The following is a 27,223-nucleotide window of genomic DNA, read 5'->3' as shown; positions in this document are numbered from 1 at the left end:
CCTACGCTGTGACTTGCTGAAAAGCTGCAGGAGACAGAATTTCCTGATGAGCTGTGTAACAGCTATTTCTTCCTCCCAATGTGCCTTCAACAACTGTGTTCAACAATAAATAGCAATGCAGTAGAAATAAGTGTGATACGAAGCCTGGTGTTTGTGTGTGTGTGTGTGTGTGTGTGTGTGTGTGTGTGTGTTAAGCAAAACATAGAGGCTTGAGGTGACTTAATACATGCAAATATAATTCACTGACAAGGAACTGACATACACTTAATGGGTTCAAAACCAAGCATTTCCAAAGGAACAATGATTATAATCACCGTTTTACAGACAGCAATTGAAGTATTTCTGATATCTTGTCATCAATAAAAGATATTCAATGAACATTTTAATTTTTAGAGTCCATGTTTAAATGCAATCCCGTATAACCCAATCGTTCCACAAAACCCCTTTTTCTGAAGGGGGTTTGAAGTGTAAGTTTGTGATATTAAGGGACAGATTGATCAAAAGTACTTATCTGTTATCCTCCACATGCTCAGTACAGAAACTGAAAGAAATGTGAAACCACAGTGACAAAGAAGTGGCAAAAGAAAATGGGCGATTTCAACAAATTTGAAAGCAAAAGACCAGAAACTTATTTAGCAGAGTAGAAAAAAGTAGTTAGCACATGGTGATGGTGAGGAGACAGTGGTTATGACAAAGCTGGTCAGGTCTGCAGGACATAGGATATGGGGGCGCTTAGCAAAGGAAGTGGCAGGACAGACAGGGGAGGGCGGTGCTATCAGCTGGACATCGTAAAGGAGGGCCTTGGTTCAGTTAGCAGGATTCCCCCCCAAGGCTGAGCAATCCTCCCCTAACCTTCCCTGCCGCACAGCTTAGACATTAATTTTCTGAAGATGCTGTCACAGAGCCCCTAGACTCTGGGTCACGAAACACAAGGCCATCTCTCCACGTGGAGACATCCCAGTGGAGCTCAGCTGTCCACAAGCTCTGAGCAAACAGAGGACCCCCAAAGAGCGTTCCAATGACTTGCCTTTTGTGACACACACACCTAACTATTCATAAAAGTTCATTTCCTTCTTCTGTCTGGACACACTTCAAAAGTACAGAAGCATTTGTCTTAACCTGCCTGGTACTTACAAGTGCTTGTGTGACTGAGGTCTAGGCACAGAAATATCGGAAGAAGTCACGTGTGCCCCATTCCATCCAGTCTTGACCCATAAAATCCTCCCTTGAATATTTTTCTTGTTTTCCATGGAAGGCTGTCCAGATGACAAACTGACAACATTTGGAGGCCACATGTTGAAGACCACTCCCCAGACTCCCAATATCCTATTGACATAAAAAACACCTGCAGATACTCACATAGGCAAAACATAAATGTTGCCCAAGGACACGTGAGGGCGTATTTGTTTCCAGGGCCTGCACATTCCAACTAACACATTCTTAAACACAAGTGGAGAGGCAGGAATAAAAGGTGGGGCTTGAAGGGAAAATATTAGAGAGGGGATCAAGTGAAACCCCATTAAATAAATAAACAGCTGGGGCACCTGGGTGGCTCATTTGGTTGAGTGTCCAAACCTTGATTTTGGCTCAGGTCATGATCTCACAGTTCATAGGATCAAGCCCTATATCTGGTTCTGCACTGACAGAGTCTGCTTGGGATTCTCTCTCTCTCTGTCTCCCTCTCTCTCTCTCTCTCTCTCTCTCTCTCTCTCTCTCTCTCTCTCCCCTCTCCCCCTCTCTCTCATTTGTGCTCTCTCTCTCAAAAAAATCAAATTAAAATAAAATATAATAAAATATAAAGTTATAACCAATATTTTTAAAAAGATAAGAGAATAAGCTAATAAAAAAAAAGCAAATGAAGTAACAGAGAACAACAAAGGAGCTCTTGAAAGTGTAAACTATCACAGTAAAAATGCGAAAGTGATAACAACAACAGTTACCAAAATACTCCCAGGCCAACTGCCCATCAATCCCCAACAGCCCTTGAGCTGCTTGCTGTGGTCACTAACGAGCTTTAGTTGTTGAAACCAGTGTTTATTCCCTAGTGTCTGTCGTCCTGGAACCATCAACGGCCTTTGACACATGGGCCCTTCTTCTAAGATTCTGAGAGTCTGACGCTCAGACCTCAGACCCCTTTCCAAGCACCCAGCCAGCACCAGCTTCCTCTCTGAGCCCCACACTCGCAGGGTCGTCTGATTTGTGTGTCCTGTACTCTCACACACACAGCAGAACACAAAAGGATGGGACACTGGTCTTCCCCTACCTTCTGGCTCACACTGGACTGGAAGGCACACCATGGGCTCACCTGTGGGTCTTGGGACCTCAGCCTCCATGAGTGCATGAGCTAACATCTTATAATCCTCAACCAACCAACCAACCAACCAACCAACCAACCAACCAACCAACTGCTCACTCTCTCCTGGGAGTCACAAATACCTGTCAGAGAGGTCGTCCATGAGGTGCACCCAATGAGCCTCCACCCCGGTCCAGAGGCCAGCAGACTTAACTAGGGAAGCAGAGCAAGGCTGAGCATGTTACCTGCAGACACTGCTCCCCCCAGCCCTGCAGCCACCAAGCACTGTGGAGTCCTCTCTACCCCCTCCCCATTCCCGATGGCTGTGGGGTCCCCGTGGGAGGCTAACCTCACACCCCACTCAGAGGCTGTGTAAGTCTGTGTCCCAGTATGACCAGAAAGAGGGTGCCGTGTTGGGAGAACAATGGTCCTGAGAGGCCCGTGTTTCAGAGAACTTGGGAGAAGTTATTGAGCTGCATGATTTGAGGAATGTCTTGCAAAACAAAACAAAAAGATAACTAAAGAGACATATTCAGAATAATAAGCACAAAAATAGCCATGTATTAAAGATGTAAGAACAAAAATCAGAAAATAAAATCACAGCCCATTGTTGGTAGAGCATTAGCATATTAGAGTAACTAGAATTTATGTTCCCTTATTGTCTTTCAAACACGGGATGGAATAAAAAAGGTGGTGGTGATATAAAGCAGCCAAATGTTTCGTAGTGTAATAGGAAATAATACTTTGAATAAATAAACCAAGAGATAGCATCCTAAGCCTATTATCTAGAAATATAGATAGAAATAAAGAAGAAACACCCAAAAAAGAGTTGAACAAAGTTGTGTATGGGGACTCAGAGAAGCAGGAGCTAGTATATATTTAATTATATGCACAATCTGATTTTTTTTAACCATGAACACCTGCTTTGATTAAAACAAACATGAGCTCTAAGGAATTGCTTTGATGTATGTATATGTATATAAATATATATATGCCTATATATATGCGTGTGTGAGAGTGTGTGTGTGTGTGCGCTTAAAAATGAGAGGCAAAGTCATTTATACCCAAATGGTAACTGTTTCCTAAATACATATTATCCCCCCAAAATACTTGAGATGCTCTTTGCTTTAGTATTATCTCATTCACACAACATCTTCTACTGAAGTTACCATTATTTGGAAAAATTATTTGTGACTATAATAAAGTGAAGCCTTATTATCTGATGCTCTGCTGAATTCTATTCTATTCTTTATCCTGGTTTATGAATACAAAATAAGAATTCATATAATGTATGCTATCCAGGAACTCAGTCTATCCTGAGTGGAGATTTCTCCATAAACCTTGTAAAAATGCCTAAACGTTTTGCTAATATTTTCTGTAAAATATTATTAGCACACCCATGTAACGATCACTAATGGTCCAAAACAGAACATTCTATTTCCTGTGCATGGCCTCAGACAGAACGTAAGGTTGTTGAACAGACTGTCAGCACCTCTCGGATGCAGAAACTCTACACTCTACATTGTTGACCTCACAGAGGTGACGACCTATTTAAAAGTTCCAGGGTTACTTCCTGGCACCCTGGCAGTGGACGCTCAACATTCATTCTTTTCTTCATTCAGTTAGCAAACAAATTCAACAACACATCAAAGAAAACAGAAAAGGCATTCAAATCCAATTCCTGCGTATATTCTTAGATTGCTTTCCTCCCAATATAGGCATGCATAAGGAATGTACCTGGCAAAGAGAGCTCAGTACTTAAAAATTCAAGAATTAAAGAAAAATTCCAGCAAAAGAAGACGACTGCAGTTGAAATTCTCAAAACTTCTATCATTTTCTGGGAAACTATTTTATTTTCTCGCCACCTGCCTTATAGCTAGGAAGGACTTCAGAATTTTGTGGTGCGCCTTCTTGTTTATAAGCCACACACATTCTTTTTCACGTGTCCTCCCCTCAGCTCTTCTTGGAGCTCAGAAAAGAAAGTGCACGTTTCTCTCACTTTTACAAAATCCCTCTCCCTTCTCCATTGTATGCCTTTTCCTGACTTCATTTTCCGCTTCTGGTCCTCAGGCTAGCTCCACTTTTCTTCCTATAGACAGTCACTCATTCTTTCCAAGTTCCTGACACCTCTCTGTTCTACAAATTGTCCCTATGTTAAGTAAGTCGATAAATAAAAAAAAAAAAAAAGACCAAACTCGCCACCAGACCTGTTCTTAAGAAAGTAGGATGTGAGGGGGGCTTGGGTGGCTCAGTGGGTCAAGTGGTTAGGTGGCCGACTCTTGATTTCAACGCAGGTCATGGTCACAAGGTCATGGAATTGAGCCTGCACTGGGCTTTGCTGACAGGATGGAGCCTGCTTGGGATTCTCTCCCTCCCTCCCTCCCTCCCTCCCTCTCCCCTCTTCTCCCCCTTTCTTCCCGCCCTACCCCCCCCCCCCCCAATCTCTGCCCTCCAGGCTCTCTCTCTCTCCTCCATCTTTCTCTCTCTCTCTCTCAATCTCCCTTTCTGTCTTAGGAATTTTGGTCTCTACTCCATTTAGCTTCTTGCCAGGCTGTCCATCCTCTTCTACTCCTCTCAGTGTGAGGCTGCCTTCTCCTTTTCTGTCCCTCTAGCCCCTCCCCCTGCCTCAAGTTGGATCTCAGTCTCTCTCTGCCCCTGTTCCCCGTCTGCCCACCTTTCACTCTTTGTCTCTAGCTTTCTTGGTCTCTCTTTTTGTAACTCTCCCTACTCCTCTCATTCTTCACTGGACAACCTCCGGGTCTCTCTTTGAGTGTGTACGTCTGTGAGTGTTTCACTGTGACGTCTCCGGGTCTCTGTCTGGCTCTCAGACAGGGACTGAAGGTTCTAAAGAAAAAACAACCTCTGATCCAGTTTTAATGAAGCTTCTCTGGATTCCAGTGACGTGCTGCAAAGTTGAAGAACTCAGTCCCTTAAATGATGGAGCAAAAAGGAAAGTCACTGTCCTTGGATAAACAATTTGCATTTCCATAAGGATTCAGTGATGCAGAATGAGAAAAGGCTCATTCTGACACCTCGGTGAAGACAACAGGGGCGGCATTCATTAGCCGGCCCCCCTGTGAATGAAGCGCTTCATGGTGCACACAGCTACCCTCCCCGCTCAGGAAACAGTGCTGACTTCTGTCTGAAACCCGCCCTTTCACTGGCCATGAGAATGAATGACTTTTCAAAGTAATAGGAACCACACATCTGCCAGGGCCTGAGAATGCTTACCCTCTAAAAGCCCTAAGGAAGGTTACACCTCCTGTCAATTTTTCTTTTTTTTTTTATCCGTCAAGGAGCACAATAAGAAAGCTTTGAGTTTTTCCATTTACCAGTCCAAAGGAAAGAGATGCTTTATTTCCTTGAGTTTCTTGAAATAATGACTGCTTTTGCCTGTTACATTTATAGCTTCAATGGCCATGCTCTGATATTTAAGGTTGAGTGCAACCTTTAAACAACTTGCGAGATAAAAGGAAATTTATCCATTACGGCGCCCAGGTAGAAACTCCCACGCACTGAACTAGCGGGTCTGCTGCTGCTGTTCCTGTTTGTTCACACAGACGCGATTGTCTTGAGGGATAAATGCTAGAAGATTAGAACAATTAATTGCCCTTCACATTGTTAGCAATTTATGGGTTTCTTATTCATTATCTGAGCCGATCCTTACAAAAACTTTGAAGGGCTGACTTTATGGATGTGGTCACTGAGGCAAACATGTTTCGGGAACGTGTCAGGGCTTCCAAGGAAAAGAACTGTGTGACAGAAGCCGAGGATTCTATGCTCCTTCTACAATTAACAACGTGTGTGTGTGTGTGTGTGTGAGGGGGGGTGTCCATCTTGCTTCTTGGGGTGTCTCTGATTTGCAGGCTGAAACCCAGCCACATTTATCTCCCCAGTCCCGTACATCTCGGATGTCAGTCTGTACATCACAGGTGGGGATCCTACTGCAAGGCCATCCCATTCACCCCACACACAAGGCCCCCTCCTCTCCTCCTCCCATGTGGGCAAGGATGTAATGGTTGTGTGCGTGTATCTGTGTGTGTTCTCTGCTCCTGCCACACTGCGATCTAAGTGGCCCTTGTATTTGACTTAAATGGAAGACGTGAATTCTGTTTCTGAGGGGTTTGATCCTTTGGGTTTTCTACAGACTTTACCAACAGAACGTGATCTCGACATAAATCACTCACAGGAGCTCTTTTCTCTGACTTCACATTGGCTGTGAGCACTAACGAGCCCCCACAGTTGCCCCAAATATATCCTCACACACACCCAGCATGGGACTAGAGCATGAAGCCCCACAAGCCGTCGAGAGTCTCGAATCCCCAAACTCTGTCATATGACAGAGTGATGGCAAATAAAAATACCTATTAAAAAAGCAAACTTATCAATACGCAAAGTTTTCACCGAGAGTAACAGAACCAGCTTGGCAGGTCACCCTATCAAGTAATACTGTTTTTCAACATTGTAATTATAGGGTCTTCCCCACGAATTCGTGCAGAAGTCACAGACACACGGAGGGACCCAATGATCCCACAGGGAAGGACGACCCTTTTCTAAAAAAGTAGGAAAACACGGGGCGCCTGGGTGGCGCAGTCGGTTAAGCGTCCGACTTCAGCCAGGTCACGATCTCCCGGTCTGTGAGTTCGAGCCCCGCGTCAGGCTCTGGGCTGACGGCTCAGAGCCTGGAGCCTGTTTCCGATCCTGTGTCTCCCTCTCTCTCTGCCCCTCCCCCGTTCATGCTCTGTCTCTCTCTGTCCCAAAAACAAATAAACGTTGAAAAAAAAATTTAAAAAAAAAAAGTAGGAAAACCAATCAAACAACAAAAGGAATATGAACAACACCCGCTCATAGCAAAGAGGCCCATGTAAGATTGAACTTTGAGATGATAACCAGACTCATTACTGTTTCTGCCAATATGAATATATTCCTAGACTTGGGTTCAGAGGAAAACTTAAAAGCATACATTTTTCTTCCATGTTAAGCCTGCAATAAAATGTAAAGGTATACAGGGGGTTTCTGCACCAGAGAAAAGTTGAGATAAAGGTGGTTTACGAGAGGAGTTGTGTATTATTTTACACCATGTGATTAGGAACAGAAGTACCTACTGTGGTCCCGTCTGCGGTCACACCTGCACACACACAACAGCGGGGGCGCAGTCATCTGCCCTTAAACAAAGACTCACGTGCCTACAATTATTTTACTTTTCTCTTTTACTTCTTTACTCTTATTGTAAAGGTTCATTATTTATTCAGAAAGTAAAAGCCCACATGATCAAGTGATTACTGAAAGGCATCATTAATTACTCAACAGACTCTTACTTGACACACATTTTGTGATCAAAGAAAAGTAGTTATTTCCCTTGACAAGAAAAATGATAATTGCCTTGTGCATTTAAGTTCACACCGAGGCTGGGCACCAAAAACTCCTGGCGGATTTTGCAAATGGCTTCAGTGTATGTCAGCCTGTCTCCCATGAAACTTGGATGACAAAAAAGCACCGTGCAGGCTTTGCAAAACGGAAACACGGAGAGGCCAAGGAAAATGTTGTAAAGGGCATTTAACTTGAACTGGAGTTCTTTTCTGCTTAGAATCGAAATGATCAGTGTTCCTTTTAAAAGGACCGTTACAGATCAGACGCCCACTAAGCACATCAAACAGTATCATTAGTGGATACAAGTTCTAAAGTCTCTTAGAAAGTGGAAGGCTTTATTTAAACCTCCTTATAAAAAGTACTCAAAGTTTCACCCCATAATATTCCCAAATGCAGCCCCGGTCTGTTCAGACCCCTTAAGGGTTAACTCTCAGGGGTCATGTTCATGACAAAGTCAGGAGGCTTCATCTTCCCCGCTCAGCTCAGCCCTTCGTTGCCGGAGTGGAGAGGGGAGGACGGCCCCACTCGGTGCAACCAGACACGGGGTGCCCTGTACCTTTATTTCAGAGGAGAAGCGCACAGTCAGGGGATCAAGTTTCTGAAATCTGAAGACCCGCACGTAAAGATAAGTGCACGGACTCACACATAACCAGAGCAAAACAAAACTGAAGCAACTCAACAGAAAAACCGCGGCGCAGTGAAAAATAACTTCACAGGAGCAGACGCAGAAAGCCTCAAAGTTGCTGTGAAAGTGACGGGAAGCATCCTGTGCTTAAACACGTATCTGTTCGAGGAGTATTTGCTTCTCTGATAGAACTGCCCCTTGAGTGTCTGGTTACGAGGTGTGACAGTCGGCTCTGTCTGTGAAAGCAAGTGAGTTCTGACTTGGAGTGGGCCGTACATGAGGCCGTCGTGTTACCCCCCAGGGAACCATGGCCCCCAGCGTGCCTGCGCGCCTGGATTCCGTGAGGTCAGGCCGGAGACCACACGCACCGCAGAGACCCGTCCCAGTGCCGGCACACGGGCCCGGAACCTGCTACTTGGGCTCTGAACCCTGTGTGTGAAGTAAAGGCCAGGCCACAGGGCAGGAGAGCTGTTGGCAACACCTCGTACGGATTTCACATTTGGGGGATAAAGTCCCCGTGGATTCAAACTCTAAACGGTTAATCCTCCTGGACACCTCCGTAAAGGAGCACATATGCACTGGGACATCTGTCGTGCAGACCTCAGGACGCCCGGATTATAACAGATCACAGACCGTCACACTGCTCGTTGTGGGGCAGAGGTATCACTGACTGTAACCTCCGGCAACTGCCACGCACGAAGCGAAATGACACACGCGTTCACACACACAGACCCAGCACGGCGTGCCCACCCCGTTGCCCTGTCTCCTACATTTTGTCAGGGAGAGAGAAGCAAAGAGCAGGTCTGAGCATCAGCGTTCTTAAAACCCGTCAAACTGCACGGAGTCATAACTCAGAAACATGTGTCTTTCTAAATATTGCATTGACATCTCAGCAACAGTCTAAGGCCACTTGCCGTGGCCAGAAAGAAGGAGCAGACGGATGGCTGTCTGTCCCTCCAGCAGATAATTACTTGTGCATCATCATACCCGTCTGTTCTTTGAACCAGCATGACGGGAGACCCACTGTACCTGAAGCAGAGTTGGAACTTTCTCTGCCCTCTGCCGCTGCTGCCTTAAATGTGAAAGATTAGGAAAAGGGAAGGGAAATAAAACTTACTTGCCGGTTGAAAGTTTCATCGGGAGCCCACGTAAGATTATGCAGCAAGTTTCCTCGCCAAGACTGCGTCCTGCACATCCCTTTCAAAACAGCCAGTGTTCATAATCTGAGTGCAAGAGAATCTGTTCCCACGTTACAAGCCTTGTTTCTGGAAAGCACTCATATCCAGTCTTGCAGCATCTAGAAGACGTTGCTAGAGGTTCAAGGGGAAGAAAGCACCTGACGTGCTAGCCCAGGAGGATAGTGTCGTTCTCCCCTTTCTGAGATGCACGTCGGCCGCCTTACTTGTCACAAGCAGCTAACTGGGAGCAGCGAGCGGGCTTCTGTCTGCCCTCTATCTGTCACGATTAGCTCAGCACGTGGGGGCACCCGCACGGGAGCAGCAGCAATCAGCCGGGAGCCTCTGTGCCAGCCCAGCCAGGAGGGCTGAGCGCTGACCCATGGCGATGGGGAGCGCCTAGCATCAATTAGGAGCAGGTGCTGCGGCCCCGAGACAAATCCATGTCCCGCTGATCCTCGCTGTTGGCGTCTTCATTGTGCCGTGTCCTCTCGGCCTGTGATTCCCTGCTCTCTTCTCTGAGGCTGGATTTTACTGTTTTGCCTCATCAGTACTAAGAAGTTCAGCAGCTTACCTTTCAGCGAAAATGCTGCTGGCCAGTCAGAATAATCCCTTAACCACCTTCCGTCCGTCAGTCGTCCTCCACCCCCTCCCCACTTTCTGTTTAAACCCACCCTCTTCTATCAAGCTGTCCGCAGCCCCGCATATCCTGGGCGTGTAGAAACTTCACACATTCCATAGCAGCTAAAAAGACAGCCTTCAGGTTTTTAAAAGCACACATGAGACACAGAAGGGTATTACGGAGAAATGCACTATAAGAAACGTCACAACATATTTCTTAAAGACATGATACAGGAGATACTCACAACAAAGTTTTAAAAACAGACGTGAGCTGGTGGAAACGCGCGCACACACACACACACACACACACACACACACACACACAGTTATTCTGTTATCTAAATCAGGTACACAGTTCTTAAAGAATTCACCATGCCTAGAATTCATTCAAGTCCACATCAGAATTTGTTCACTTGCACATCCTAAACCCGTGGAAGAAAAATCTAAAAGTGAACACAACCCTGGAACTTATTATAGTAGTGGTTTTAACAGAGCAAATGTCCTGAGGTTGGTTAAAGATGACAAGGTGAAGTATATCAAGTGTTTTCCTCGTTGATAAGGGGACTATGTATCATTATGATTCATTCTATTAAAATATATACATATATATGTGTATATATATATATATATATATATTTATATACATCAGACAGGCTATATATATATATACATATATATGTATACGTATGTGTGTGTGTGTGTGTGTGTGTGTGTGTGTGTGTATCACACAGTGCCTCTAGAGTGCTGCTGTATTTATATGAGTATGTTTGCAGAGGGTAACATCTCATTTAATACAAAATTCACGTTATCTTTCAAGTTCAGTTTTCCAGAGGAGAGGAAAAAAAATCTTGAAGGATATGGAAATCACCTGAGGTCAGCCAAATGTGTCATGAACGCAAAGCAGAAAGATATGCATAAGTAAACCACAGATCAATGACTGATGACCCCCCAGAGCCCTTGGGCAGAGTCCAGGGGGCTCTTACTTTAGTTAGGACTCAAACTGAATCATCTGCTTCCTTGAAGACACAGGAGACTGGGGGCCAGGGGTGAGGAAGTGTTAGGGACAGACGCATTTCACAGTTGTTAAGATCTGATATTTTGAAAGTTTAAATATTGATGCTTTAATAAAGACGTCTTTGTCAATAATGTTTAAACAAATGCGTGTATATTTAGTTTGAGGTTTTTTTCATCATTTCACCAAAACATTACATAAGTGGAATAACCTATACATTGATATTGCTGGTTAAATAAAACAGCTGGTGTTATGCAGATTTTTTCAGGAACAGTATGAATTATTAAATATAGTTTTCATTAATGACGAAGTCAGCCTCATTCCTATTGATATTTAATTATAACTGAGATACGTCAGAAGGATAACTGGAAAAGTTCACCTCTTCCTCACCTCCTGTGAGGAATTAGATGATTATGAACTGAACTCTTACAGGTGACAAGAGCTGATTGTCTTTTCTTTAAAAGGCCATATTTAGATTTTGGGAAGAATACATACGTGATAACATGTAACAAATGCAGTATATAGTGCAAGATGAGTTTAGATGAATTTTAGGGAACTGATTTAAAAATACAGTAACCAGGGGCACCTGGGTGGTTCAGTCGGTTAAGCATCTGACTCCTTGTTTTGGCTCAGGTCACGATCTCACAACTCAAGAGTCCAAGCCAGTATCAGGCTCGGCCAGCATGGAGTCCACGGGGGATTCTCTGTCTCCCTGTCTCTCTGCCCCTCTCCCTCTCACACTCTCTCTGTCTCACAAATAAATAAACATTTTAAAATAATAATAATAATAATAATAATAATAATAAAGGGAGCACCTGGGTGGCCAGTGGGTTAAGCATCCAACTCCAGCTCAGGTCATGATGTCACGGCTCATGAGTTTGAGCCCCGCGTCGGGCTCTGTGCTGACAGCTCAGAGCCTGGAGCCTGCCTCGGATTCTGTGTCTCCCCGTCTCCCTCTGCCCCTCCCCCACTCATGCTCTGTCTCTCTCTCTCTCTCTCTCTCTCTCTCTCTCTCTCTCTCTCTCAAAAATAAACATAAAAAATTAAAAACAAATAAAATTAAAAAAAAATAAAACATGCAATAACCAAAAGGGAAAAAGTCACTGAAAAATCCACTATCCTGAGACAGTGGGAAAAAATATGGTGTTGACTTCTCTTCATCTCTTTCTTCTGTCTCTTGCTCACAGAGTCAAATTGAATACTGCTCTACACACATTTTAACGTGTTTTTTCTTTTAACAAAATACCACGGGCATTCCGTTTGTCAATAAATCTACATTTAAGTGATCATTACTAATGATGTTTTAATATACATGCATATGTACATCCATAATTTACCTTACAAAATGTTTATATTTTCAGATTTGGTTTCTAATTTTAATTTACTTGCAGAACTACCTTTTATTCTTTTCTATCAGCACAATATTCTACAAATGGAAACAATTGGTGGAAGGGAGGTGGTCATTATTTAGCAGGTGGACGTTTAGAGAGGACACGTGATGCCCTGGGTGCATCTTACCACCCCTAATGATTTACGTCGCGTGAAGGCGGGGTCTGGTGTCATCTATCTCTGTCTGTCTGCCCACTGCCTCTAGCCAAGTGTCTCCCATGAAAAGTGAGGTGTAACCTAAAAATGTTACACCAATCCCTGGCATGTCCAATATGCCCTCAGAGCACATGGGTTTAAACCCTGTAAGATACTCTTTTTGTAGCAAACTATAAGAGATGCCCCCTCCCTTACCAATATTGAAGGGGCAGGTATATCTCGTGGCAGATGGAGAGTGGAGGACGCAGAATTCTGAAAGGCCAGAAACAGCAATGCAGGACGCACAGGAGACCAGACAGAGCTCTCCAAACAGAGAACACAAATGTCTGTGAAAATTAGGGCTGCGTGAGGGACACAGGTGGGAACAAGAGCCATTATGGACTAGGCTCCTAGGGCTTGTAGGAGAATTCAAACAGAGTGAAGAAAACACCGTTGCTTCAGATACACATTCTCACGGTCTGACGGTGATTTAGGATGGACTTCAGGGTCGAGGCACAGTCATGGAAATCCGTAGCTCATTCAAAGGGGATTCCAGGAGGGACTGAGTGGCACGTGCCATCCAGAAAGAACATGCCTCAGAGAGGCTGGATGCGTGAAGGGCTAGGGATCGGCTCCGGGAGCGGCTTCTGGTCCTGCCTCTCGTGGCCACTGGGAACCTGGCTTACTTAACTCTCTGTCAGCATCCTTGCACAGTAAGCAAAAAACCAGGGCATTTTCAAAGCTGTTTAATTATGTCACCATTCTCCAAACACACCATGCTTGCTCACAGCTTTGTGGATATGTCCACAATTCGGGAGACACATCAGCATCACATGCCAGTGTGTTGAGGCTAGGATGCCATCGTCTGAGATCTAATGGTGATATGACCTTGAACTAATCCCTTAGCCTCTCTGAGACTCTGATTTTTATTCCGTATATTAGAGTAGCACTAATACCTACCCTCCCAGGCTTAATAAGATACTTGAATGGAAGATATTTGGCAAATACTCATAATGGAACATTGCATACATATGGTGATCTTTAGGTATTAGTATTATCATTTTAACACAAAGTTTGGCATGATGAAGTTACAGGTGCAGACAAGAGAGTGTCAACACATGTGGGTAACTCCAGATAAAGCAATTCCTATAATTCAATGCTTTGAAGTTGAGTTTTTATCATGTAGACAGAAGAAGTCCCTATAGAAATTCAGGCAAGGAAGGCCCCTGATCAATTTTGTTGTGTGTTCTAAGCTTTTATTTGCCTAAAGGTCACAAGGTGATTGTTGAAATGCAGAATCTTGGGGAGACTCAGAACCAAAAGGTCTGATGTGGGCTTAGGAGTACGTAGCTGAGGCTAAGTTTGTGTGCACTCACTTTCCCGGGTACAGTGAGCATACGGGCCATAGATCCCACCCACGAGCCCCACAGAGGTGCCACACAAGGCTCCTTGACTGCTAAGATCCAATTATTCCCACTTATACAACAGTGAGAGACTTCCTAGTGTGAAATTAAACAGAGTGTACCTAGAAGGTCTTGCTTTACAAGCTTTCTGGCATAGGCTGTGTGCACACAAAGTATACAGGAAGCGCTCAACAAGTGTTAACCATATAGTGATGACCATCTTTCATGGGCCAAGGGGAAAGACAAGAGCCTTAAGAGTAAAGAGACAGGTCTGAATCCTGGTTTGAGCCACCTAACTTCCCGGGGTCTTCTTTACTACTTTTAACCAAGGTCATGGCAAAGGTACGTGGGTAGGGGTTAGCTGGGGCTAAAGCCCGATGTGCAACTCCTTAGCTCTTGCGTTCTGGCTTGGGCTCCATCCATCCAAGGAAGAGGCACCTTCTTGGCCCCACAAAGGCAATTCCATGCCATTCACTGCCCCATGAACCATGAGTTCATGACCTGAGCCGAATGAAGTGTGATGCTTAACTGACTGAGCCACCTAGGCACCCCTTACTTTACTTTATTAAAGAAGAAATTAGTTATATTAGATGCTTCAGGAAGATTTTAAATATTGAAAACAGTTTTAACATTTAAAAACATTTAAACACTGAATATGAGGATTTCATTTATTTTAGAACATGAAAAAATGTTATCTATTCAATGAAAAATGATTCATTAAAGAGCGCCTGGGTGGCTCAGTCAGTTAAGCATCCAACCCTTGATTTCAGCTCAGGTCATGATGTCACAGTTTGTGAGTTCGAGCCCAGTGTTGGGCTCTCAGCTGACATTGCAGAGCCTGCTTGGGATTCTCTCGCCCTCTCTCTCTGCCCCTCCCCTGCTCACACTGTCTATCAAACTAAATAAACTTAAAAAAAATGATTCATTAAATATAAAGTCAGTAACAATGGAGAATGGATACGCAAATTATGTTATGTAACTTTAAGGATCATTACATACAGCCTTTAAAGTACTAATCGTGAAATCCATGAGAAATGTGGCAAAATAAAGTAAATGATCAAATATTAAAACCAAAGACCAATAGTACTCATTCTCTCTTAGAAACTACATTGCGATGTGTATACATAGGCTGGCAATACAATCGTGTATAGAAATAAGGTGGTTATGCCACAGAGAAACCATGATAGATTCCCCCCAACATTCCCTTTAATTAATTTCTATTTCTTTTTTGTTATTTACTTTGAGAGAGAGAGAGAATAATCACACAATGGGGGTATAAAGACAGAGGGAGAGAGAGAAAGAGTGTGTGTGGGAAGGGCAGAGAAAGAGGGAGAGAGAATCCCAAGCAGGCTTCGGCTGTCAGCACAGAGCCCGATGCAGGGTTTGAACTGACGAACCATGAGATCATGACCTGGGTTGAAACCAAGAGCCAACACTTAACTGACTGAGCCACCCAGGCACCCCTGATTTTTTAATTCTTAAATTCCTTTTACCACCTGTAATTCTCACTCACCTCCTCTGCCACAGATAACCATTTGAATATGTCTAACATGTATTTTGTATTTGTGAAAAACGTGTACTTTGTTATTATAAACAGTCATAAAATTAATTATATTAGCATTCTGTGAGAATTTTTTTTTCACAGAAATGAATTGTGCCTTTTACAGGGCCATGGGATAGGTACACGTCAGCTCCCTTCTAGCACAGCTGTCTGAAGGCCCCCATAAACTCCTCCACTCGTAGGCCAGTCCCTGTCTGCACTGGGATTTCATGAACAAGGAAAAGCAAATCGTGGTGAAAGATGTTTTATTTTCTGTAGCTAATTCTTCTGGAATTTGACTTATTTTAACAGTGGGTTTATATTCTACTTGCACGCAGGAGACTTACGTTATATTATAACGCGAAGCTACGTCTCCAGTTCTCAAGCGATTTGAAATGTTGCTCATGCCATTCGCTAGCTCTGGTAAATGACCACACTAACAAAACAGAATGTTTCCTATGGGCTTTAGACTACAGTTCTCTGGCAGGAAGCGTTTCAGAGTATCTGATTCAAGTTAAGCAAACTAATACTAGCTCACACATTCTTTTCAAATGTTATCTCATTGAGAAAGCAAGACATAAGAGGATTTTGTCCATCCTTCCAGAATAAGGACTGAGCCCTTGAGTCAACAGGAGGTTCAAAGTAAAGAGAAGCAGAGAAGCTTTTTTTGTTTGTTTGTTTTGGTTTTTGGTTTTTGTCTTTTTTTCCAACCCAGATTAAAGCTTTAGTGAACAAAAGCTTCAGCAGGATTACCAAAATAGCCTTGCTCATTACAAGCAGTGTCTCTCCAAGTTGCCTGGGATCAAGTCATTCTAGGCTTGTTATCGCCAATGGTCATTTAGAGTTGAGATTCAAAGCTGTTGGGTACAACCACACAATAATCCCTCGACCAGGGACCTGGGGGCTGGGGGTCATCTGTACGCACACAGACAAGCCTTTGTCACAATTTCATGTTGTACAACTTTATTTTTGATTCTGACACTCCTTTATTGTCAGAATTCAAGGGAGCTACTGTTAACATGTTTTTGTGTTTTTTTGCCAAGAATACCTTTCTTGTTTTTTCCTCCCTCTTCCTTCCTTCCTCCCTCCCTCCCTCCTTCCTTTCTTCCACCCAGCACTTCCCTGTTTTATAGTTTCAGAGATAAGAACAACATAATCTCTAGTTAATACTTAGCTGTGCTGAGTTTCCAACAGGCAGCTTATTATTTTAGAAAAGTAATTTGGGAAATAATATAGTAGTTCAAGGACAATGCTGAAAGCAAAAACTAATTTTATAAACATAGTTATGCATGTACACCTACAATTTGACTAAGTAAAATATGTGAACGTGATGACCTATGTCACTATTTTTTTTAATTTAATTATTAAAGAGCATGGAGTTTAGAAAGATATTTACCTTCATGGATATCTGACAGGCTTTCAAATATGAGTTGATTTTAAGTTTGGATGAGATTAGACATTATAAGGTCAGTTTATTTGACTATTTCATATAATCTAAAATCTTTTGAAACCTGAAATATAAAACTAAAAAGAAGTATAGATAATAATTGTTATACAATGCTTTATAAATTGGCATTTCTAAATGCCAACTGCTTATTTTTTAAGCTATTTTGTGCTAGCCTTAGGGATACTTTTCCCTAAGGAGAGAAACGTAGCCATTACAAAATGGTTTCATTTCTTCAAATAGAAAAAAAAAAAAAGTACCACTTATGTTACCTCTTTTCCATTATAAGTTCTAAATGCTAGATCTGTTAGTATTGCATCATTGTATAAGAACTTGCCACACATTTAGCTGCTTAAAACAACACACATTTATTATCTCATACTTCATATGGGTCACGAGTCCGGGTCAGGGGTCCACACAAGGCTGTGATCAAGGTGTTGACTGGGCTCCACTAGGAAAATAATCTGTTTGCAAGCCCATTCAGGTCATGTGGTTGGGACTGTATGCCTGAGGGTCCTGGCTGGACTTCTTACTGACTGTTGGTAGGTGGTCCCATCAGGTTCCAGGCCACATGACCCTCTCCTTAGTGTACAGGGTCCCTGCTCACTTCCTGAGAGCCAGGAGGAGAAGCTCGTGAGGCTGTGTCCTCGTGACACAAAGCCTTCTCTTCCTCCTGCGACATCCCATTGGTTAGAAGGTCCAGGGCCCCCCAACTTCAAGGAGAGGGATGATGCAGTAAATTACACCAGCTGGCAGAGATCATGAGCCACCCCAGAATTCTACCTACCTCACTGGGATGATTCTAATGCACTTAATACATTCAAGTAGACCCAAAATCGTATTGATCTAGGCATGAATAGTAATTTAAGAAAGTAATTAACGGTTCTGAATAGTCAAAGCTTAATTTCAATATTTTTGAAAACATCATAGGCATTAACATATCAAATTGTATATTATTTTATCAGAGTAAAATATACATATATGTGTGTGCGTATATATATATATATATATATATATATACGCACACACATATATATGAAAACTCCCACTAAGATCCAAGCACTTTGATACTTAATTAGTTGAAATATGTAAGACCAGAGTTGTTGAGGAAAATATTTTCAAAAATGAACAGAAAACGTTAAAAGAACCTCAACGTAACCTTAAGCTACATGTAACACAGGCACTTAGGGGTCACACATTGTAGGATATGTAGTGCCTACAATGAATTACATTTTCATATAATTTGATAACATCTCAGGAAATCTTTTAATTAAAGTATATTTACTTAGATATATATACAGAGAGAGAGTAAAAGAGAGAGAATTCCAAGAAGGATCCGTGCTGCCATCAGAGTGCCCGACGTGGGGCTCAAACCCACGAACCATGAGAGCATGACCTGAGCTGGGTTCAGATGCTTAACCGACTGAGCCATCCAAGCGCCCCAAGTCAAATTTTGGTTAAGCAACAGACGTCACGCCCAGCACGGACCCCGATGTGGGGCTCGAACCCATGAACCATGAGATCATGACCTGAGCCAAGATCAAGAGTTAGATACTTAACTGACTGAGCTACTGAGGCACCACAGGAACTTTTTTTTTTTTTTTTAATATTAAGTAAAAATAAAACTTCAATTAGATTTGTTTTGTTTCCCTGCCTTCCATAGAAAATCCCACAGAAGATTACCAACGTATCCTCTTAGATTCCTTGAGCCTAAAGCCTATTACTAAACACAGGTTGTGTGTGTCTAAAATAAATGAATATATAAACACATATGAGGCTGTTCAATGGGCAATAATGGAATTATTTTGGTCATTTAAAGTTTTCTTCATTAGGTGATAGGGAAAAAAGAGTTTTACAAATCACCTTCATCACTCTGTAACACTGAAGAAATTGGAAGAAATCCTCAGAATAATGTTGTGCTGACTTTTTAATGCTGACTTTTATAGTTATCTACAATTCTAAGATTATAATTTTATTTTTTTTAATTTTTTTTTCAACGTTTATTCATTTTTGCGACAGAGAGAGACAGAGCATGAACGGGGGAGGGGCAGAGAGAGAGGGAGACACAGAATCGGAAACAGGCTCCAGGCTCCGAGCCATCAGCCCAGAGCCCGACGCGGGGCTCGAACTCACGGACCGCGAGATCATGACCTGGCTGAAGTCGGACGCTTAACCGACTGCACCACCCAGGCGCCCCATAAGATTATAATTTTAAATTCACACACATTTTATATCCTTCAGGAGCCCTAGTCCCAGCAAGTATTAGTTGCTACCTTTACTTATTTATTTATCTTTATTTTTTTTTTTAGTTGGTACTTTCTATACCTGATCCAAGGTTAGAGGTATTTGCATAAGTATTATTTTTAGATGAAATAAGACGGATCACGAAGGTTACTATAACTGAGTCTTGTATTCCTCTAATCTCTGGTTTATACTGGTTTCTCTTTGACTCAGTAATCACAACGTGAATCCATTTCAAAGAGCAGAACGTGGGGAGACATATTTGTCCCCCAGATTTGTAAGGGAGTCCATTCTGTCTGCCCTTTCCTGCCTCTTGCCTCTCCCCCGAAAGCAGTCACAGACCAGGGTGCTGAAGGAAAGCTGACATTCAGTCAAAGCAATGGCCCATCTACCAGGCTTCCCCAAACAAAACTCTGCAGAGGCTGAGTCCACCATTGCCAAGGCCAGTGAGCTGCCTCCCATGATGGAGGTGATGGAGGCCTAGTCTGAAAGGAGCTCGCAAATGTTGGGGGAGCCAGTCAAGAGCCCAGCCAGTCTCTCTTGAACTCCCACAGTCACCTTTGAGAGCCACTGCCGGCACCTGGATCCTAAAGGATTATGGACAGTTAATTTACTTCTTGGCAATTACCCACATTTCTCCAAGATGTATATTCCTCCTTCAAATCTATATCCTGCTGTAGTGAAGGAATTTATAACTGTTGTACAGCTTCATTTAAAAGGGCTTCATAATTTCCATAGCAACAGATTACCACGTCACATATTTTGGAACAAGGTCAAGTTTCAGTCCAGACTCAAAGTGACATGACAGGATAATTCTGCAGTTAATGGAAACATGTAGAAATATAGAAGCAGGGATACCTTCCAAGACATACAGACTTTAAAAAAGATGTTTAATGTTTATTTCGTTTTTGAGAGAGACAGACGGAGCATGAGTGGTAGAGGAGCAGACAGAGGGGGAGACACAGAATTAGAAGCAGGCTCCAGGCTCTGAGCTGTCAGCACAGAGCCGGATGCAGGGCTTGAACGCCCAGACTGGGAGATCATGACCTGAGCTGAAGTGGGACGCTTAACCTACTGAGCCACCCAGGCGCCCTGACACACAGACTTTTAACTACACTCAGCTCTACAGGGAATGTTGATTCAGCTCTACAGGGAATTCAAATAATTGAAAACCAAACAAACAGATTGCACTAAAAAGCCAGGCTAACACTGACAGCCTGAGAAACAGTATTTTTTTTTCCCTCATCTAGATGATAAAAACCAATATAAGAATGGCCATAGTAAATGAGTATAAATTACACTGGGGGATATTCTTTGCACATCATCAAGGTGTGAATACTTTTTTTTTCAGTATTAGACCACAGTTCTAACATGTTAGGCAAGCCGTTAGATTCTAGAATTGACCGAGATGGCTGCAATCTGAATCACGCTGTCAACATGCTCTGTGGGCAACATCTTCCTAGATTTAGCTCTCCTTAAACTTACAGGTGAAAATAAAGAAAATATAAAATGCAGTCTATTGACATCACAGATCCTCTCTGTACTTCTCACATAGTCCTGAGTGAATCCATGAATGTTAGCTCTGGGGAAATTCAGAAGGGATGTCCTGGCAAGCAATGAAAGTATGTAAATACTGTACCGCTTGGCATCACCATATTAAGTGCCAACATAGTCAATAAAACATTAGAAGCTGAGCACACATATTTCAATAAAATGAGAGTGAGAACCCAGTCTCCTGTGTAGAGGCATGTTGATTACATGCAGATTAGCATACTATTATCTCATTGTCCAAGCTCTCACCTGCTCTTAATCCAGATATACCCTGTATCTGAATGTGTGTTCACTGGATACTGAGTGTTAATGATGGGCCAGGCGAAGGCATGGGAACCGGCCACAGGGAAGTAAATGGGGCTGTTTTGAGCAGGCATGGAAGAGAGCGGGTATTCCTCAGAATGAGTCTGGATCATAGAAGGAGGGAAAGGAAGGACAGGCGGGTGGTGGACAAGGACATCAGGATGATGTCAGGTTCCTGAAGCCAGAACCCCGCCTTGGAATGGTTAGAGCAAGTCTGAATAAGCTCCATCCAGTCACTTGTGCTATTAGAGGGTATGTTCACTCTAACCGCGCGTGCTTGTGCAGTTTGGAGGAAACAATTCTTATATTCGGAGCAGATATCGCTTGGCTTCAATCTGATGAAACTTCTAATATACTTTCTACAGAAAAGTAATACTTTCTTCAATATTTTCTCAAACTATCTGTGTGCTTTAAATAGTCACCAGATGCTCCCCCAGAATAAGCGCTCAGGAAACTCTAGTCAATTCTCAAAAATCAATGATAAACAGAGCCATGGATTTCCTTCACTGTCACCCTCAGGACTCCTGAGACAGGAAGATGTATGTGTAATACGGAGGCATAATACGTCTCGGATTCTCATTCTTCATCTCAGCAGCATTATTATTAGTATTTTTATTTATTTTTTTTTTTTTAATTTCCTTCTTCGTATACCCAAGAACAATTCTACCTGTTATCCTGACTCTGGTACTTTCCTTACCAGAGGTGTGAGATGCCACTGGTATACCATCCAAAACATACATTAAGAAGTGTGTGGGACACCTGGGTGGTTCAGTCGGTTGAGTGTCCGAATCTTGACTTCCACTCAGGTCATGGTCCCAGGGTCAGGCTCTATGCTGAGTGTGCAGCCTGCTTAAGATTCTTTCCCTCCCTCTGTCTCTGCCCTTCTCTTGCTTGTTCATTATCTCTCTCTCTCTCTCTCTCTCTTAAAAAAAAAGAGTGTGTGCCTTCTGCATCATCGTGTTTTGATGGTTTGGCTGTCCACCTACAATACATGGACCTTATACATCTTCCTAGACACGATATTTTACTTCTAATTCACACACTTGTTAAAAATATGTATGATCACCATTGATCCTTATAAGAAGGGACTTATTAACCCATATTCAATCAATTCCCCCTCCTGAAGGAAAAAACATACATTTATACTACATGAATCATGTATAAAAATGTATTCCAAGAAATCACATAATTTGCTTTAGCTTTGTTGGTACCTAAATCTCTTGAATTGACTCTACTATATTCTAATCTACATTTCAGCCTAAGCAAGGCAAACATAAAGGAAAGTAGTCAAGGTCCACCCCCAGAAGGACACTGAATATGCCCCATTAACAACCTGCATCAACAAGGGATCCTCCTGTGAGCGTGTGCACGGGGGCTCCTCTTTTCACGATGGAAACGGAATTTAGAAGTAAGCTAGTGGTAGTATGGTTTGAATTTGCAACCTAACGGAATCCGAAATAAAATGTGTTTTTGTTTTTTTCCAAAATACAGGCCAATTATTCAGCAAACAGATGTGACGAAAACAAGCTGTTGGCGATCTTCTAACTTTACGGTATTTTAAACCTCAGGGTAATTTAAGAAGAGTCTGGACTTTCTATAGGAGGACAATGACTTTGAAGCACACAGCGATAAGGAAGACAAGAGCAACAGGGATCTGCAGGAAGACGTAAGAAGGAGGGTCCCACTACACATCGTTTGAAAACCGACTTTTGTATAAAATTGTCTTCCTAGTTGTTCTAAATCTTTTTTTTTAAACGAGCGTCTGACATACGTCCGAACTACTCCTATGAAAAATATACAAAGAAGTGTAACACAATCTTCGGCAAGATAAACAAATCTGAACATTTTCTTCAGACATTTTTTTTTCTTCCTAATAGCATTTTCACGTAATGAAATGAAATGTTTTTATCTGAGAAACAGTTCTGAGGGAGAAAGCATAGGCTGTCCAGAAGTCCGCGCACTGACCCCTCTGCATTGACTGCGGTGTACGTATACATATCATTTACTTAACATCATGGAGCATTCCACTTCTGAGTCCCTTTCGCTGTGCAGTTCTGTGGTCTCATTCACTAGGTTGCCGATTTTTATGAAATAGTGCATTCAGCAATAATTCAGTGAAAGCTACATTATTAACATTTTAAAATCCAATCGTATGCTTAGAATACTCTCAGTCAAATCTAAACTTGTCATATGCGTTGAAAGAAATGAATGCGATCACGTGTTCCAGAAACAGTTTTAAAAAGCATGTTTTCTTCAGAATAGGATTTTTTTTCATTTTTTTTTAAACTTCACCTCCAACCCTATCCAGCATTGATAAACACACTTTAACAGATTTCAAATTGTTGAGGGTGCATAATTGTAAGTCCTTCTCCAAAGATCAGTTGTATCTTCTTTTAATGTTTATTTATTTTTGAGAGACAAGAGAGAGACTGCATGTGGGCAGAGAGACAGGGAGAGAGAGGGACAGAAAGAGAATCCCAAGCAAGCTCTGCACTTGTCAGCACAGAGCCCAGCCTGAGGTTCGAACCCATGAGCCATGAGATCATGACCTGAGGCGAAATCAAGAGTCAGACACTTAACCCATGAGTCACTCAGGTGCCCCTAAAGTATATCTGCTTAATTGATCCAGACATTAAGATACATCACTAACAGGAGTGATGAAATTTTATGAGAACATAAAATATAAAATATTTTCTTACCACAATCTCAAGTATCAAAAGTTGTATGTACCCAGTCAAGAAAAATGAAGTTTCTCTCTCAGATCTTCAAATTTTCTCCCCATATCAGCTTAGAAGGCAAACAAACCAAAAGATCCAGAAAAATAGATAATCAAATAAAGCTATTGGTTGTCCCCAGCTACATCATTGTCTCCTCCCTTAAATATCAAACTCTTTGCAAGAAGATCGTCCATACCTCCCATTTACTGTTCTAACACTTCAATGTGGATTCCACCATCTACCAAACAGCTCACTGCTTCTCGTAGATGTGTTAACAATAGCCACTCTCCCCTTCCCTAGCCCTGTCAGTACTTTCTGGGACCTGTGATGCTCTCTTACTAGAGTATCTTGGATTGCCAGAAACCACGCTCTCCTGGTGTCCTTTTGTGCCTCTGCAGTTCCTTTTCACTATCTTTTTAGTGGATCTTTTCCTCCACCTTTAAATTTTAGAAAAACACTTAGATTCTAGCTCAGGCTCTCTTCTCAGTGACGAGCCTCATCTCCCTCCATAGGGTCTGTCCGCTCCAACAGTGGAGCAGATGATTCCCAAGTTTTCACGTCCAGAACACATCTCCATCTCCTATCTGCTTAGTAGATGTCTCCATTTGGATGTGCCCAAAACTCAGAAGAAATGTGAAATCCGTCCATCACCTCCGCATTCCCCTACAGCGTTCATGCAGTCAGCGTTCTCCCTTTCTATACAAGACAGCCCTGGCTATGCAGTTGCTTGCATCAGAAATCTGGGAGCAACCTCTCTCGTGACCCGTTCTAATCAAGGACACATCTGTGTTGTTAATCATACCTCCTAAACGTATCTCAGATCTGTTCTCTATTCTCCAACCCATCTGCACCACAATCATTGCTCTTCAAAACTGGAGCAAGAGACTCTTATTCTCCATATCCATTCCTTCCTCTCTTCAGTCTCTTTTGCATATCACAAAGGGGCATCTGGAAGTGTTTCTGATTAAGTCACTATTGGTGACTTTTTCATGACATTTCTGATATAAGTCACCATTTAGAACCCATACATGTTGTCTGCAATCTCTTCCAATCTGGCCCCATTCTTCTTTGCAGTTACTTTACTGTACTTCTCTCCTTACTATCTACACATCAGTGACTCTGAATACTATTCATGTAGTGCTCACAAATGCTATTTTTTTCCTGCTGGAATAAAAGATAATGCTTATCTTCAGCCCACACTCTGTACACATATATCTGCCCAACTAATGTTTAGGTATTCCTAAAATCTTAAATATTTCAAGCTCTTGAACAATCAACTTAGCTTATTCTATTATTCTACAAGCTAACTTGTGTGTCCATAACATAACATTCTATATATTTTTTTTATGTATTCATACATTTGTTGTTTAGTGTTGATTTTGTCCATGGAACCACAGTGTGATGAGACCAAGAACCAGGTCTCCATTGCAATCCCAGTGCCTAACATAATGACTGGAAGTATCTGTTTATTTGAATTTATGTTTAAATAATAGTTTTAATTGATTGAGACGGTATGGGAATGTCAACACAGAAAGAAAGCACGTGTATGTAACATATAATACCTTGTGCAAAAATACCTGTGCATGATTTTTATGTATTTCTCACAATAATCTTTTGATGCGATTGTCTTAGTCAGTTTGGGTACTACAACAAAAATACCACAGTCTGAGAAGCTCGAATAACAAACATTTGTTTCTCAAAGATCTGGAGGCATGGTTGGGTTCTTAGTGGAGGCATTCTTCCTGATCTATAGATGGCCACCTTCTTGCTGTATCCTTAAGTGATAGAGGGAAGGAGGGAGGGATTAATGGAGGGGGGGGGAGGCGGAGAGGGAGAGGGAGGGAGGGAGAGAGAGAGAGAGGGAGAGGGAGAGAGAGAATATGCAAGGAAGCCAGTGCATGCTCTGGTCCCTTCATCCACTTTTGGGGTAGAATCCCAACCAGTCCCAACACAGGGGCTCTACTCTTATGACCTCAGATATATAGACAGATATAAAGCTAGTTACCTCTCAATGCCATCACAGTGGGAATTAGGGTTTCAACAAATGGGTTTTGCGGGGAGTCAAACATTCAGTCCATAACAGCAATCATTATTATTTCCATGATTAGAAAAGAGAAAGCTGAGCTCAGAGAAAAATCATGTTGCAATGCCTTGCAAATAGTAACCGGTAAAGTCCTTCTAACAGCAGAATAGGTCTTTTCTGATCTAGCCACCACTTTCTACAGTAGGAAAAACCTCCCATTGTCCCTTCCCATTCTGCACTTCAGCTGTGCTACATTATTGCTGTTCCCCCACTAACTATGTTCTTGCTTCTGGCTCTACTGACTTGCTTCCTCATCTGACTTAAACACTTTTTCTCTCTTGACTTTCACATCAACTCCTAGATACGGGACATTTTGCTTACTCCCTTGAGTGTTCCACTGCTAGAGTCAGCAATGTGACAGCTTCTTTATCACCCAGTTCTAAGTCCAATGCCCCTCCCATGCCCCACGTGAATACCCATAACATAGACCCTTTACGAATGTTTACTTGTCTCCTCCATGAACTGCCCCTATGTGTTCTTCAGCTTTATATTCCTGGTACTCAAGGGAGTGCCTGACATGTGGAATATGCTTAATACATATTTACATAGTAGAACATAAATGGATACAAGAGCTGTACTTAAACTCACGTCTGTCTCTTTCATAGCTGACGATTTTGCAGTGCATGCAGGATAGTTGGCGATGGATGGAACTGAAACCTAGTGGATAATTTGAGGGTCTACAAATGCTGACTGAGAAAGAAAGCCTTAATTATTAAGTTAGAATCATTTCAAGGCACTTTATTAGTTGTTTAGGAAACAACTATTTCAAAGCACCAGAAGGGTAACATAAATCACTGTGTCAAAACACCAGCCATGCTTGTGAACGTAAAGTTTGTCCAAAGGGAAATGAGAAGCAAAGACTTTTTTATGCCCTTTGATTTATGTGGGCAGGGAAAAAAGGGGGAAAAAAAAACTGTTCTCAACAGTACATTTGGTCATAAACAGAGGCCATAGGAAGGTACTTTTATTGGGCCAAAATTAATGAAACAAACATAATATATAAAGTTAATGGTAAGTAAATTTGAATGCCTCCCTGCAGGGTACACATGAGTAGATCTACTATAGGACCATACTGAAATTAAAAAGAAACAAACAAACAAACAAAAAACAAAAACAAAAAAACCACACAAGATTAGAAATATATAACAGAAATCTAGAAATATTCCTTATATGATACAGGATAGATTCTTACATTTATTTATTTTTGACAGAGAGACAGAGCATGAATGGGGGAGGGGGAGAGAGAGAGGGAGACATAGAATCGGAAGCAGGCTCCAGGCTCTGAGCCATCAGCCCAGAGCCCGATGCAGGGCTCGAACTC

General features: G+C 42.3%; 1 protein-coding gene across 18 annotated transcripts in view; it reads right to left on the bottom strand.

The window, feature by feature from the left end:
- PCDH15 (protocadherin related 15) overlaps window positions 1-27,223 on the bottom strand; it is a 1,259,847-nt gene that overhangs the window by 932,143 nt on the left and 300,481 nt on the right. The window contains exon 1 of one of the 18 annotated variants that reach the window (XM_040454198.1): window positions 9,406-9,901. The exons of the other annotated variants lie outside the window; for them this stretch is intronic. The gene's annotated coding sequence lies outside the window, so the exon portion shown is untranslated. Of the gene's footprint in view, window positions 1-9,405; window positions 9,902-27,223 lie in introns of those variants that run through there. 18 annotated transcript variants of the gene reach the window in all.

This window comes from Herpailurus yagouaroundi, unplaced genomic scaffold (genome assembly GCF_014898765.1).
Source record: "Herpailurus yagouaroundi ecotype Mexico unplaced genomic scaffold, PumYag 211, whole genome shotgun sequence".
Taxonomy (NCBI): Eukaryota; Metazoa; Chordata; class Mammalia; order Carnivora; family Felidae; genus Herpailurus; species Herpailurus yagouaroundi.
This window is presented reverse-complemented; position numbering and strand designations above follow the sequence as displayed.